At 36.1% G+C, this 16680-nt stretch overlaps 1 protein-coding gene across 1 annotated transcript in view; it reads right to left on the bottom strand.

The window, feature by feature from the left end:
• LOC130867349 (uncharacterized) overlaps nt 1-16680 on the bottom strand; it is a 425312-nt gene that overhangs the window by 292270 nt on the left and 116362 nt on the right. The window lies entirely within an intron of this gene.

Genomic DNA, 16680 nt, shown 5'->3' with positions numbered 1-16680 from the left:
GACTCCAGGAGCAGGGGCTGCTCTGGCTTGATTTCCCAGTTCGGATCTGTGAATGTCTGGCCCAAGCTTCAGGCAATAACCTCATAGCTCATGACTGCCTTCAAGCTGAGTTCCTTGAAATTCTACCCAAATCAAACCTCTGTATGCAGAGCTTACTTAAGAGCTACTTACTTAAAGAGCTACTTTCTTAAGCAGCTAACTAAATTTATTAGTAATTCTAAGTCTCAGGTAATTCAGGTACTGATCTAGAACCTGCCTTACTGTCACAACCGCAACACCTGTTGGCCAAAAAGATTATTACACCTACAACAATTTTCTAAAAACTATAATGGAGTTAAGTTATTCTGGCTAATAAACAAATAAATAAATCTGAAAATAGTAAATCAACCTCAAGATAACTGCAGACAATATCACCACTCAGGAACTTAACAATTTTTTTTTGTTGTTGTTTCTACTGTGGATGGAACTCTGCAAGAGCTATATGAGCTACCTTGTACATGCATTTTTGTGATCATGGTGGCTACTAGCTCTTCATATTATATCCTTAAAGAAATGGTTTGAAGCCGGGCGGTGGTGGTGCACGCCTTTAATCCCAGCACTCGGGAGGCAGAGGCAGGTGGATCTCTGGGAGTTCGAGGCCAGTTCCAGGACGGGCACCAAAACTACAGAGAAACCCTGTCTTGAAAAACCAAAAAAAAAAAAAAAAGAAAAAAGAAATGGCTTGATAACAGAGTCACAAATGAGAAACTTTAAGAAAGGTACAGTCTTTAGCTAAACAGATTCATAATATTAAAAATGATAAACTTAATTTGACCGGCAAAATTCAATCCATTATCAATGAGTTATAAAACCTTACAAGAGGGTACAGAGAGATTATCTGAAAAGATTCAAACTGTTGAAATTGATAATCAAAATCTGTTAAAAAGTTTAAAAGGCAATCTACACACCATCCAAATAATATCTAAGGATGAGAAGATATCATTGATGGAAAAATTAAAAAACTTGGAATCACATGTATAGAAAGAGAACCAGAAATTAATTGATTTGATGAAATAATAAGAATTCTCTTAGAAGGAATCTTTCTACCACATCCGAGTAAAAAATTAAAATATTATGTGGAAAAGGTCCCTGAATTAACTGTAAAAGGAAAACTGAGACTTCGTCAATTGACAGGAATAGACCCAGCAGAGATTACAGTACCTTTTACTACTGATGAAATTAAAAAAGTATGGGAAGACAATGAACACTGACAAAGAGCTTGTACTAATTTTTTGGGAGAGATTAACAACAACTATCCCAAAAGCAAAAGAATTACCCTCATAAAGAGAGCTAACTGGATCCTTCCCCACATTGTACATGACACACCAATAACTGGAGCCCCTACATTCTATACTGATGCAAATGAATAAGGAAAGGGCGGTAAAAAATCAGAAGATTTAAGTAAAGTGGAACAAAGCCCTTAGGGTTCTATCCAAAAGTCAGAATTAGATGCTATTCTCATGGTACTAAGGGATTTTAAAGAACCTCTCAATATTGTTACTGATTTGCAATATGCAGAAAGAGTAGTTTAGCATATTGAAATCACTGAATTTATACAAGATGATACAGAATTGACTTCATTATTTACTGAGGCTCAAAATATAATCAGATATAGGCTTTGTCCCATATACATAACATACATCTGATCCTATATGTGTCTGCCATATCCTCTAGCACAAGGTAATGCAGAAATTGATCGATTATTGATTGGAAATGTGCTGAATGCATCAGAATTTCATAAAAAATATCAAGTCAATAGCAAAGGTTTGAAAAAGGACTTTTCTATTACATGGCAACAAGCTAAGGAGATTATAAGGTGATGTCCTATTTGTTCTTTCTATAACCAAACACTGCCACCTGCAGGGAATAACCCAAAGGGTACTCAAAGGAAAAAAAATCTGGCAGATGGATGTGTTCCACTTTTTATAATTTGGAAAATTAAAATATATACACCACACCCTTGACACCTATTCAGGTGATCAATGAGCTACTGCTTTGAATTTAGAAAAAAACTGATTTGGTAATCACACATTTACTAGAAATTCTGGCCATTATGAGATCACCTGCATGAATAAAAACAGAAAATTTCCAGAATATGTTTCTAAGAAAATGAAACATTTTTGCTCATTATAATAATAATCATAAAGCATATTACAGGTATATCACACAATCCTACAGGTCAGGCAGTTATAGAAAGATCAAGTCGAACTATAAAGGGTATATTAAGCAAACAGAAAGGGATGAAAAATACCCCAGAAATGGATTGTATAATGCTTTATTAACCTTGAATTTTCTTAATGCTAATGAGAAAGGAATATTGGCAGCAGAGAAACATTGGATAATAGAAAAAAAAAAAAAACCTCTGAATTAAATCTGCCTGTGTATATCAAGGATGTCTTAACCTCAGAATGGAAACCAGGAAATATGTTACATTAGGGAGTTTTGTTCTTGTTTCCACAGGAGATGAAAAGCTATGGATAGCATCAATATTAATAAAGATTCAGTTTGGGGGAATGGGATGGTTGAGATGGAGGAAGGGTGGATATGGGAGGAGGGAAGCCATTTTAGGGTTGGCAAGAGACTTGGCTCTAGAGGGGTTCCCAGGTGTCCAAGGGGATGTCCCCATCTAGGTCCTTGTGCAGCAGAGGAGAGGGTGCCTGAACTGGCCTTATCCCATAGCCACACTGATGAATATCTTGCGTATCACCATAGAACCTTCATCCGGCGATGAAGATAGAGACAGAAACCCATATTCGAGCACTGGACTGAGCTTCCAAGGTCCAGATGAAGAGCAGAAGGAGGGAAAACATGAGCAAGAAAGTCAGGACCACGAGGGGTGCGTCCACCCAGTGAGATGGTGGGACTGATCTAATGGGAGCTCACCAAGGCCAGCTGGACTGGAACTGAATGAGCATGTTATCAGACCAGACTCTCTGAATGTGGCTGACAATGAGGGCTGACTGAGAAGCCAATGATAATGGCACTGAGTTTTGATTCTACTACATGTACTGGCTTTTTGGGAGCCTAGTCTGTTTGGATGCACACCTTCCTAGACCTGGATGGAAGGGGGAGGACCTTGGACTTACCACAGGGCAGGGCACCCTAACTTCTCTTAGGACTGGAGAGGGAGGGGGAGAAGGGGAGGGGGAGGAGTGGGAGGGAAATGGGAGGAGCTGGAAATTTTTAATAAATAAATAAAAACAATATGGGTACAGAAGAAAACTTCTTCCATTCAATGAATGAAGACTAAAATACTCCAGAGATTGTGTAATGTTGGCACATTCTGAGTTTCAGTGTTAAGTTCAGAAAAAAAATCATGTATCGTATTGGAAGCACTATGTATTATATTACAAAAGGAGCATTAGTATATGAGTTTATTGGTAGGAAATAATACTTTTCACAAAACGATGTATATAGCAAACCAGAAAAGAACAAACCATTAGCTTAAAAGTCTTTAAAGTAAGCTTTTAAGTTAAATAAGGTCAACTATGTATATATAAATGAAAAATTGGAATTTGACTTTAATCCAATATGATTTAATAAAAAACCCTACATAGAAAATTTTATAAATGCAAACAATGGGTATAAAATATCTATGAAAAACTTAAAACTGATGAAATAAAATACAAAACAAAAAATGGAAAAGTGTTTAACCACCTTGAATAGGAAGATTCAGTATATTCTAAATGTCAGTTTCTCTCAAATTAACAATCCAAATCAAAATCCCAGAAAATCATCATGTGAATATCAACAATGCAATTTGCTAAATGATATAAGACTAAAAATTTAATACATTATTGAGGAAGAAAAATAAGTTTAATAGTACTGGTTAGTTCCCTACTTCAAAACAAATCTGTGGGTCCACCAATAGATGAATGGAAAGAAAATTATGGTGTATATATATATACAATAGAATACTATTCTATCTTTGAAAAAGAAATTCTTAAAATTTCTGTCAATTATTTGTCTTATTTCCTTTTGGGTCCACCAATAGATGAATAGAAAGGAAATTATGGTGCATATATACACAATAGAATACTATTCTATCTTTGAAAAAGAAATTCTTAAAATTTCTGTGAATTATTTGCCTTACTTTTTTGCTTGCTTTTTTACTTATCATCCTGGATATTGGAAGTAGATACGATTGCCAGGCAAAAATTGGGAACTTGGGGGCGGGGATGGTATGAGGGCAAGAGGAGACGGGAAGAGAAGTGTGAAGGGGAGGATGAGGAGAGCTTGGGGGAATGGGATGGTTGGGATGGAGGAAGGGTGGATATGGGAGCAGGGAAGTATATATCTTAATTAAGGGAGCCATTTTAGGGTTGGCAAGAGACTTGACTCTAGAGGGGTTCCCGGGTGTCCATGGAGATGTCCTCAGCTAGTTCCCTGGGCAGCTGAGGAGAGAGAGCCTGAAATGGCCCTATCCTATAGCCATACTGATGAATATCTTGCATATCACCATAGAACCTTCATCTGGCGATGGATGGAGATAGAGACAGAGACCCATATTGGAGCACCAGACTGAGCTCCCAAGGCCCAAATGAGGAGCAGTAGGAGGGACAACATGAGCAAGGAAGTCAGGATCGTGAGGGGTGCACCCACACACTGAGATGGTGGGGCTGGTCTAATTGGAGTTCACCAAGGCCTGCTGGACTGGGACTGAAAAAGCATGGGATCAAACCGGACTTTCTGAACATGGCGGACAATGAATGAGTGCTGACTGAGAGACAATGGCACTGGGTTTTGATCCTACTGCATGTACTAGCTTTATGGGAGCCTAGTCTGTTTGGATGCGCACCTTCCTAGACCTGAATGGAGGGGAGAAGACCTTGGACTTCCTACAGGGCAGGGAACCCTGACTGCTCTTTGGACTGGAGAAGGAGGGGAAGGGGGTTGGGGGGAGGGGGAGGGAAATGGGAGGTGGGGAGGAGGCGGAAATTTAAAAAAAAGAATATTTTTCTTTTAGAGTACACTTGATATTTGATAAAATACATGGGATGTATTTTAGGCAATGAAGAAAAGCAATCAGAATAATAAAAATATGACTACTGTGTAACATTACATAATGCTAAAGATATTTCACGTTATGTAAATGATTTTTATTTCATAGAATAACAATAAGCAGTTAAAGCTAAACTAACCAAGCCACAATACTGTATGTAGTTATACTAAACTAAGTCCTCTGTAACTCACCGAGGTCACATTTAAAGGACATGCTTATATGATTATCCCCAAGGCTTAGGCATACAAACCCATAGCAATGGGATATGCTCCCTATTTGCAAACTGATGAAACAGATTTCCACTTTTTCTCTTTGCATGTGTTCTTCATATTTCTCATAACAGGTTTTTAGATTTTAGTTGAAAATTAATTGTTTTAATATCATTTAAAAAATCTATCAATAAATAATTATTTAATACAAAAAAAGAATAAATAAAAGGCATTTCTGATGCCAAGAAATGCAAATACATACTGATTCTCTAGGCATAAAATAGTCTGCATGAAGAAAATATTAATCCAGGCATCAAAGTAGGACAAAAGACTCCAACTACACATCTCACAATTAAAAATTCCTTTTGTGTAGATATGGAATATTATTGATATGAAAGTAAGTCTCTACAGAATAAAATAAAAAGGCTATCCTAGTATCAGAGGACAACTTCAATGAATATAAATTCCAGTATTTTATTAATATTAAATAATTAAAGTATCTAACTAATTATATTGATCTTCCATGAAATTGAAAAGAAAATTCGGAAAACTTAAAATTTTCTGTAAAGAGGCAGAAGAGAATTCCTTAAAACGTATTTATTCAGAAAATCTGTGTTTAACATGTGATGAAGGAAAATATTTTATCAAAAAGCTTATTTAGCTTAGAACAATTCAAAGAGAATTCTTCAAAATGAATTGACATTTGATGATTGTTTTCTTTGTCCATGAATGATGAACTATGTCCACTAGCAAAGTAAACATTTTTCCACTGTCTAATACTAACAGGACACAAATAACTATGTCATTAACAAACAGCAATTCCACCTATGATATCAAAATATGTCTTTGTTTTATATGTGTGTGTGTGCGTGCGCATTTAATGCATGTAACATAAATACATGCATTATATTGTGAGCTAGAAAGCATAACTACTAAAACACTTCTGAACTGATGACTAATTTTCATCATGAATATTTTTTGCATTATTATGACAACTATAAGTTATGATGAACAGTATAGCCTTATTTGAATGTTACAAACCACAGAATATTTCATAAGTGTGCTAACTGGGAGGTAGAGGGACTGATGACAAATCTGATATTCTGAGTTTGATCACTGGAGCCTATATGTGGAAGTGGACAAACAACTCTCAAATATTTCTTCTGACCTCCACAGGCAAATCTTCGCCCTCTCATGTATGAGCACTCATGCACACATACAATAAACAAATAAAACAAACATTGTGCTGCTTAAAACAGTTTATCTGGGATATCCTGGATAGACAAAATTGCCTAATTATACAAAGTGCAGCTGACATATCAAATTCACTTTCAGGATGCTTATTTATTTATTTGTTTGTTTGTTATTTATTTTCCTTCCTTTCCTTCTGCTTTCAATCTACCACTCCCCACAATTCTTCCTCCCTATCATTTTTAAAGTGTATCTGATATTGTTCAATTCGCTATCCTGCCCTTCTTTAAACTAGCCAACACTAAATTAGTAAAGGAAGACACTTCAAAGACCTTAGAAAGCTCTAGCCCTCAAGTAAAGGATGGGCTTTGGTTTTCCAAGTGTATCCCTCTGGGCTTTTCCTTTATTCTGAAATTATAGTTACAAAAATTTTCTCTTTCTTTTCCTCCCTCCAAAATTTCCCTTATACCCCTTCAAATTCATGGCCTCTTTTTTCATTGCTATTACACACAGACAGACAGACAGACAGACAGACAGATAGATATTCTGCTCTGTCACTTGAATTTTTTTCAAACATAATATTTGGTATCAGATAACCAGCTTGGTATGCCTTTTGCTGGGAAAGAATATTTTTCCCACTCTCAGTATTCCTTTAGTTGCATGTGGTTCTTTGTACAGGTTTGGCCCTAAAGAAAGTCCTTTGCACTCTGAAATGTCTACAAGTGTCATCATGTACAGTTTATATTTGGGCCATCATGTTAGTGAGACTTTATGATGGGTGTAGCTTCTAACTGCTAGAAGATATAATCGCATGGCAAACTCCCTAAACTTTAGGTTCTTAGACTATTTCTGCTCCTTGTGCTCTGAGTCTTAAGGGTAGACTTATGAACTACATTAACAGCCAGCATGACATTAAAACCCTAAGGATGTAGCAGGGGCACACATATTCTGGTGGTAACGAACAGCTGTACAATTGAACTTAGGACGCAACAGACAAGAGAGAAACTGCCTGATACTAGAAATCAAACTAACTACTCAGTGCTAGTGAATCCATGGATATTGAAGGAGAATCTACAACCACTAATTTACTATCCCTAACAATAATCTAAACATTTGTCCTCGTATTACCAAATGGGTGTAGTCTTCACTCTCATCAAGGAAACTTATCTTTCCAACAGATGATGACCACTACAGAGAAACAAAATCAACCAAAATGCAGAATTGTGAAACCCAGTCCCAATTTACAGAAGGCCTTTTGCTCAGTGTATTTGCTGTATATTTATGTTTCCTTAGCCAACTGGTTAAATGAATGAAAATAAAAGTAAACAAATATATTTAATTTGAAAGTAGCATCTAAAGGCCTGGTCCTCATAACTAGATATGTATATTACTATTATTTGGGAAACTTTGGGGAAATGAAAATAACTAAGTGTTATTTCATATTAATTAAATCTAAAATATCTGGGACTGGGCTGATTATCAGTATTTTTTTTAATTTCTCAGGTAATTGTTATATGCAGTTAGGAGAAAAATCGGAACTTGGGCATAAGTCTTAGGAAAAAAGTTTTAAGTCCTTTTAGGAACATTCATAAAGAAACTCCTCGCTATTTCAATGACAAAAGCTTTATACTTCACAAAAGATTGATTGAACTATTGCCCTGTTTTAAATCATTTTACTAAGTATAGATGCAGAGGAAGGTTAGAGGCTTTTAGTTTCTGATCAGTAATTCTAGAAATACCATGAGAGTATTTTCAATCAAGCTTTCTTAGTTTTCACTTAAGGTCAAGATGATGACTGATTGTTCAAAAGCTATGACTTTTTGATAAGCTTTATTCATTTCTTACAAGCATGTTCAAAAGACAAAATTTCTCCTCTACTTTCTGTGACAATTGTGCTTATTTCTATAACCAGACACTTAGTTCTATTGATACTTCTAAATGGTATTTCTCTCTACTCTCTACAGCACCTAGCAGATTCCAGATTTGTTTAGCATATAAACCTCTATGCACTACTTTGTTCAGATTGAGTTTTACCTTAACTTCTTTATGAATCACAACAACAGACATTGTAATAGGTAGAACAAAAAGTAATCTCTAGTTATTTATTGAATCACATTCAATGTATTTATACTGGAGTGGTAATGAGAAAAATTAATAGTTGTAGAAAGAGGAATTTAATAATAAAACAGGAGGATATGGTAATAACATTTTCTAACATAGCGTGAAACATTCCTGTTGGGTACTGGTTCCATCAAGTTATATTGTAAAATTTGAAGATGTTGTAAAGAAGGAAGAATAGGAGATAAATGCTAGAGTAATGCTTCTTTCCTTTACAAATAATTTAGCTGTGAGAAAAAAAAATAAACCTTTGTAATTAAAACTTCCCTAAACTTTTAGAAAAAGTTAATTCTGGGACAGTTTGAAAATACAACGAATATCTGAGTTTCAATATTGCTTACTATTTGTGACAGTTTAGGAATAAAATATTTGAATTGGAATTGTTTCGTTATCTAGAGGCAGTAAAGTTTGAATGTTCATACTATTTAGTACAGTGACTCTCAATCGAAAGTATTTTCCCCCAGGGATATTTGAGAATATTTGCAGACATTTTCATCGTGCGACAACAACCATAACAATTTCCCAACAACAGAGTAGTTTCAGACCCAAAATGCCAATAGTTCTGTAACTGAAGATCCTTGTCATAGAATAAAACAGTCTGGTTTCAAAAAAAATTGATTGGCCTTGCTACCTAGTACATCGGTCATGAGTAACTGTCTTCTGATCCACACAACTGCTATCTGGGGGAGTTCATTACTGTCCACACTTTGAACAAGATGGACTTATTGATGGTTTATTTTGTCATATGGAGAAGATTAGGGCACTAAATTTTTTCCTGAATATGCAGCTGCTCCCTACCACTTGGTAACTCCTCATGGTTACTGGGGGAAGAGTTAGATTATAAAGAGATCACAGAAGACTAGGTGGATGCTAGAGTATATAGAGACCAGGGAAGAGATTAGAGGTTCCATCTACACGATTGCCTTCATCTTTGCTGAAGGATTTTCTGGTATGGCTGATTTGGGAGAAGTGCCCACACGCCTGTAAGTAACCTCTACTTTAAAATTGTAAGAAAGTCTGATGAATTCATTGGGTTCTCCAAAGTAAACCTTGGCAGATTTGTGTCTTTTGTTTGTTTGTAGAACCTTTAAAAATGGGTATACATTGCTTTACCTATCCTCCTGTGAAGGAATTTTAGCAACAGCATTTTATGATTAACTAGTCCTTTAGAATTGTTATCAAATTGCTATTTTTTTCAATCACTAATTAAGAAAATTAGGAAACAATCTACCTCAAGACACAGAAATACCACTTTTGGGTATATACCCAAAGGATGCTCAATCATACCACAAGGACATGTGCTCAACTATGTTCATAGCAGTATTATTCGTAATAGCCAGAACCTGGAAACAACCTGGATGCCCCTCAACCAAAGAATGGATAAAGAAAATATTGCACATTTACACATAGAAAGGAGAAAAAGACAAGATATCCTGAGTAAATTGGGAGCATGGGGGGTCACAGGAAAGGCTAGAAGGAGAGAGCAGAGTAAGGGAGGGGAGTGAGAAGAATGTATAGCTCAATAAAACTATTAAAATATAAAAATATCAGATATTAGGGAAAATGTTCATTTAATGTTCTAAAACTTTAAGCTGAGGCAAATCAAGTCCTTCTGTCTTAGTTAATTGACTTTTAAAATGAGAATAGCAAACATTTCTTAGGAGATGTAAGAGACTGACTATATTAAAATGTCTGGTATGTAGTAAGTGTAGTATTGTATTCATGTGACTACCATTTGATTGGAAAACTGCACTATAATCATTGCTGCTCAACTTGCAAGGAAGGAGGACAGAGTAAAGGGCAACTTCAAGAAAATTTCAGGATTTATGAATATCTCCACATAACTAATAATTTTGAAGTGGTATTGGAGGAAACCAAGATATGGGGTATAATTTTTGGAGCTTAATTTGCAAGTAGTAATGTTAGTAGATGCAAAAAAATGACAGTGATGTTGAATGCAATGCCTTTAAAAAGAAGCCATAAGTTACCACTGTCTTATGAATATTATGATTATGTATGAGCACTGATAGGAGAGTTAGGCACATTATACATTTGAAATGACTGTCATGTTTTATCAATCTTCAGACTGTAACTTCCTTTCTCCATGCTTCTGTTCCTCTATATGTTAAGTGAGGCAGATAGACTACACATTCTTTAGGGATATTTTCAGATATGATTCACTGGACTGAACATAAAAATTTTGGCCTAAGTACATCTGAATCCATCCACTTTAAAGGCACCTATCCAAAAAACTGGAGTTCTTATTTTAGAGAAGGATTCCAACTCTATTGTAGAGCAAAGATTTCCTGTTCATTGTCTCTAACAGTATCTAGCATCTAGTAGATTTGGTAAGTCTTTAAGGTTTATTGTACGAGCTCATAGAAATGATATGTGAGAATTATGTACATATCAATGGGTTTAACTGACAGTGCAGAAGAAGGAGTATGGGGAGACATAAATTACACTAAAAACAATTTTGGAAAGTTATATGGAAACCAATTACTGTAGAATATTTTATACATACACACACATCAAAAAAATTAAAATGGCATCAGTCTATAATGGACAAACAACCCTCAACCATTTATAAGAGAGACTAACAAATAAAAAAAAACCTCAGTGACAGTAATAATTTACTACTTGGGAAGTTGATGCTAGTGAGTTCAGACCTCCAAACATTACAGGCTATTGTTATTACTCTTGGTTACCCTGCAGAACTTGACAGAAAGACCCTATTGCTGTAGCTATCCCATACTTGGGACACAGAAGTCACAGGGATTCACACTTGGGAGATTCATCCCTACCAGCTACTTTTCATAATGTTGGAAGTTGCTACACATGCTACTTGAGGATAAAAATAATCACCAGGTATAGCTATCTTTGAAACTTGTAAGCTAAAATAAGAGTAACCTGGTGAGACATACCCACTGGTGCAAGAGTGACATGAACATCATAGAAATAACCAACCACTTTCTGATTGAATCAAAGCCCAAGTTTACAAGATGAAAGACTCATGTTACCAACACTGAGCCAGGACACCTTTAACTAGTCAGATAATGGTCCCTAGGAAAGAACCCACTACTATTGCACTGCTAACAGAAATAGTATTAAAATGATTTTTAATAACTTATTGTTATACCATGGATCAACCCATCTTCAAACCCTCATCTGAGAAGTTTCTATTTGCAGTAGAAGATTATAACACAGATACCCACAGTTATCCAAGGAATCGAGAGTAAGAGACCTCAGAATGCTCAATACAGATATATATATATATATTGCAATCTATCCCCTCATGGCCTAAGGATCATTATGGAAAAAAAGGCAGGAAGACTAAGAACCAGAGGTGGTTGGTGCCTACTAGGGACACAGGTCAGCTACACCTGAACTTACAGCACTTATGGCAGAATGCAGACTTGTAAAAGCCCAAAGCAGACCAAATCACAGAATGGAAATAAAAATTGGTCACAAAATCCATGCATTTATTGGCAAATGTTAGATGCTAGAATACAGAGAGAAAGTTTCCTCTAAGAATATATTACCTAGTAAGTTGACCATACTTCAGTGGAAGATTAAGCATTCAGGGGATATTTGGGTAGCACCAATTAAGTTGATTAGCAAAAATAAAGTGACAAATTTCCATGAGTAGGGAAGGTGGTTGGATCTTGGAAGAGTTGGGGGAGGTGAGGTGAATACAAACAAATCGTGTTGCACAATTACTAATAAAATTTGAAAGCCCATAAAGTCTATATTTTGCATATATGGATTTAATAATAAACAATGGTATTCTCACCTCTCATCCAAGCACCTATCTGCTTATATAATCCCAAGATAATTTCATAAAAATTAATAATATAAAACTAAATCTCTAAATACAATAAATTTGTACATGATTCATTTGTAGTAGAAGCAAAAGGAACTACTTATTACTAAAGAGTTAATTATCTTGTGTAGCAGTGAAATAAATATGTTCAGAGCAACTGATCAAAAACAGAGAACATCGAAAACAATGTCCATAGCTAACTAAGAAATAAGTAGATCACTTAAACTATTTTTCTTGGCTCCTTATGAGTTAATGGATGTTAAAAAACTATTTGGTTATTGGGATTTACATAATGAGCAATAGCTGAGTTTAAAGTGAAGGAGAACTTGGCCCCTGTGAATAGTCAACACACAAAACAAACAACAACAAAAAAAACAGGCAAGATTCTCAAATTAAGAAAACACTACTTCAATAAGGCTTACAGTGTAAGTAACTCAGATGTGTTAAAAATGGCAAAATATGTGTAGGCAGAAAACAATGGACAAATCTAGAAAGATAGGAAAAATAAATATTATTTAAGCCCTTTGATTTTTATGTTTTTATTCATGCTGAAGTACTTACTATAGGAAATTTGGATTTATCAATGTGTTATAGATCCAGTGGAATCAACAAGTATAGTATATTCACTTAAGTATAATTAACATTTAATTTGTCATTATTTTTGTTAGAAGAGCAATCTTTGTCCCTGAATTTGTCTACTACAGAGCATTTTGACAGACCAACAGAAGTAAAGTTTTATTGTACAATTTTTACACTCTGTGACAACACTGTTACTTTTCAGAAAGGAAAGAACTGCCTAAAAAACTGTTATCAAACACTGATTGATTTGGAATTAAATTTTACTGCAGATACTGAAATGTTTATTGATAAATTTAACCCAAATTAGAAAGGAATATTTTTAGATAAACATAATGTTAAAGTACTTTCAATGTTTAATACTGTTTGACACACAAGTAATATGAAGATGGCTCATACACGCATACTGTCAATCATATTAAGAGCAAGTAGTAAGATATCTATTCCCACACAAACTTGCAGGTACATTTTTCTGTGCCAAATCTACAATCCTAACATTTTATGGCTCGTATGTATTTGCAAAGAATATAAATTTTCCAGAACCCATTTAACTATGTAAGTAATGAGCTTTCATCTAAAGGTTATTTGGAAGTGATTATTTTGCTATGAAATTTACTGTTAAAATAGCTATCAACTGAAAAATCTAACCAAGCTCAGGAAATTCATTCCGAGTTATTAATATACTCAATTAAACTCTGGCTTTTAGAGTAATATCAATACTTGGTAGAGTCTGTGTGACAACTGTTTTTCAGTGAAGCTATGTGAAGTCCCACTGTATATTAGAAACAAAGATATTATTAAATTTGATAGTGCATAAACCTAACTTTGAACTGCAAGTAAGTAAAATGTGAAGATATTGATATTTTAGTCCTATTAATTTACTTATATCAAAATATTCAATAAAAATAAGCACAAATATTGAAACGGGAGAATTAAAACATCTTTAATCCTAGTTGTCCTGGAACTAGCTCTTGTAAAACCGGCTGGCCTTGAACTCATGGAGATTTGCTTGCCTCTGCATTCCAAGTGCTAGGATTAAAGGCATGTACCACTACCATGAAGAAAAAGAGTAGTAAAGAAAATTCATTAAAAAAAAACCAAAATATTTAATTAATTCTTGAATCATGGTATTGTGGTAAACAACTATAATTCCAACACTCAAGAGAATGAAGTGGGAGAATCACTTATCATTGTTAGGTAAGGAGTTAGGTCCAGGAGATACTGACAATTAGATGTGGGCAAGTTTGAGGTGCTGAAATAAGATATAAATATAATGACAAAGGTCATGGTCAATCGGAGTTCAAAATATAGACAGTGATAGTTAACTCCAAATAGGCCAGCTGAGGATTATAAAAACAGATATAAGGGGCAATGGATTATAGTATCTATGCTAGCTATATCAGATTAAAACAAATTCCAAGATTTCACATCTGAGGGAGCATGTTCAGATTGCCAGTAAAATCTCCAACTTCAGGTTACTTAAATCCCTATACATATTCTTGAATTTTACACATCTACTTGTAACAGATTAGCTTTAAAAAAAAAAGCACACCCCTTTCCTATAAGTGCCTATTCTGGGTGAGATACAGGGAAAGATGTACAGTAAGAAGGGAAAAATAAGTTCCATGCCTATCCAGATCAATGCTTTCCTGAGGGAGTCAAAAAGGTCTGGCATACTCCATCTGAGAAACGGATGTGGAATGGGAAGTGGGGAGATGGGGGGCTGGAAAAGGGGAGGGAGGAGGAACTGATGTTGGTATGTAAAATGAAAAGGAAAAAAGATCAAGGCTTTTGTGGATTGGCATAGTCTTTTTTTGAGGAATATATTCTTCCTTCTTTGCTTGCTCTATTTAAACTCTCTACTGATTATTACTGTGTCTTCTTTGAATTCTTCACTTTAGATAGTATAAGAAGTAAGACTGCTACTGGTGTTGAGACTAGACGAAACTGGTGCCATGACTTGGTTCAATTTTCTTTTTTAATTTAATTTTATTTTTTATTAGATTTTTTAAAAAAATATATCAATCCAAATTTCCACTCTCTCCACTCCTTCCATTCCCTCCACACCCCTTCCTATCCCACCCCCTCCAATCCTAAGAAAGGGCAAGGCACCCTGCCCTGTGGAAGGTCCAAGCCCCGCCCCCCCACTACATCCAGACTGAGCAAGGTATAACTAGAGACATCCCTTATTTCCTTATCTTCTGGTGCCATGACTTGGATCATTTTTCTTTAGCAATAAAGTAAATCAAGTAGGGCCCCAACCCTAGCTGAGACCACTACATTTCCACTCCTTTCCTCCATGCTCCATTCTTCCTTTACCTACTCCTTTTCTCTCTACCTCAGCATTCTGCTTGCTGTGCATCTTCTCGCCATTCTTATAAGTAGATTGCTGTTCATTTTCTCTGATATAATATGCTTTTTTCCCGTATCCTTCTCTGGCATGAACACACTTCTTTGCTATTTCTTTTTTTTTTTTTTTTTTTTTTTTTTTTTATTTTTTATTCTTTTTTTAATTAAAATTTCCACCTGCTCCCCGTTTCCCATTTCCCTCCCCTCCTCCCAAATATTGCCCCCTCCCCCCACTCCCCTCCCCCTATCCCCACTCCTCTTCTCCTCCCCCCACACCATTCCCCCTCCCTCTCGATACTGAAGAGCAGTCCAAATTCTCTGCCCTGCGGGAAGACGAAGGTCTTCTATCTACGTCCAGGAAGGTGAGCTTCTAAACAGGCTAAGCTCCCACAAAGCCAGTTCATGTATTAGGATTGAAACCTAGTGCCATTGTCCTTGGCTTCTCATCAGTCTTCGTTGACCGCCATGCTCAGAGAGTCCGGAATCAACCCATGCTTATTCAGTCCCAGACCAGCTGGCCTTGGTGGGCTCCTAATAAATCAGTTCCACTGTCACAGTGGGTGGGTGCATCCCTCGTGGTCCTGATTTTTTGCTCTTGTTCTCCCTCCTTCTGCTCCTCATTTGGACCTTAAGAGCTCAGACCGTTGCTCCAAATTGAGACTCTGTCTCTACCTTGATCCATCGCCAGATGAAGGTTCTAAGGTGATATGCAAGATATTCATCAGTATAGGATAGGGTCATTTCAGGTTCCCTCTCCTTAGTTGCCCAAGGTACCAGCTGGGGACATATTCCTGGACACCTGCGAACCCCTCTAGAGTCAAGTCTCTTGCCAACCCTAAGATGGCTCCCTTAGATAGGATATATACTTCGCTGCTCCCGTATCCATCCTTCCTATATCCCAACCATCCCAATCCCCCGAGCTCCTCCCATCCTCCCCTTCTCATATTTCTCATCCCATTTCCCCTTTGCCCCATGCCACCTCACCCGCAAGTTCCCAGTTTTTGCCCTGCAATCTTGTCTACTTCCCCCTCTCCATGCGGATGACTATATGATTTTCTTTGGGTTCACTTTCTTATTTAACTTCTATAGGATCACACATTATATGCTTAATGTCTTTTACTTATGGCTAGAAACCGATTATGAGTGAGTACATCCCATGTTCCTCTTTTTGGGTCTGGGATACCTCACTCAGGATAGTGTTTTCTATTTCCATCCATTTGCACGCAAAATTCGAGAAGTCATTGTTTTTTACTGCTGAGTAGTACTCTAATATGTATATATTCCACACTTTCTTCATCCATTCCTCCATTGAAGGGCATCTAGGTTGTTTCCAGGTTTTGGCTATTACAAACAATGCTGCTATGAACATAGTT

The sequence above is a fragment of the Chionomys nivalis genome, chromosome X (genome assembly GCF_950005125.1).
Source record: "Chionomys nivalis chromosome X, mChiNiv1.1, whole genome shotgun sequence".
In the NCBI taxonomy this organism is placed as follows: Eukaryota; Metazoa; Chordata; class Mammalia; order Rodentia; family Cricetidae; genus Chionomys; species Chionomys nivalis.
This window is presented reverse-complemented; position numbering and strand designations above follow the sequence as displayed.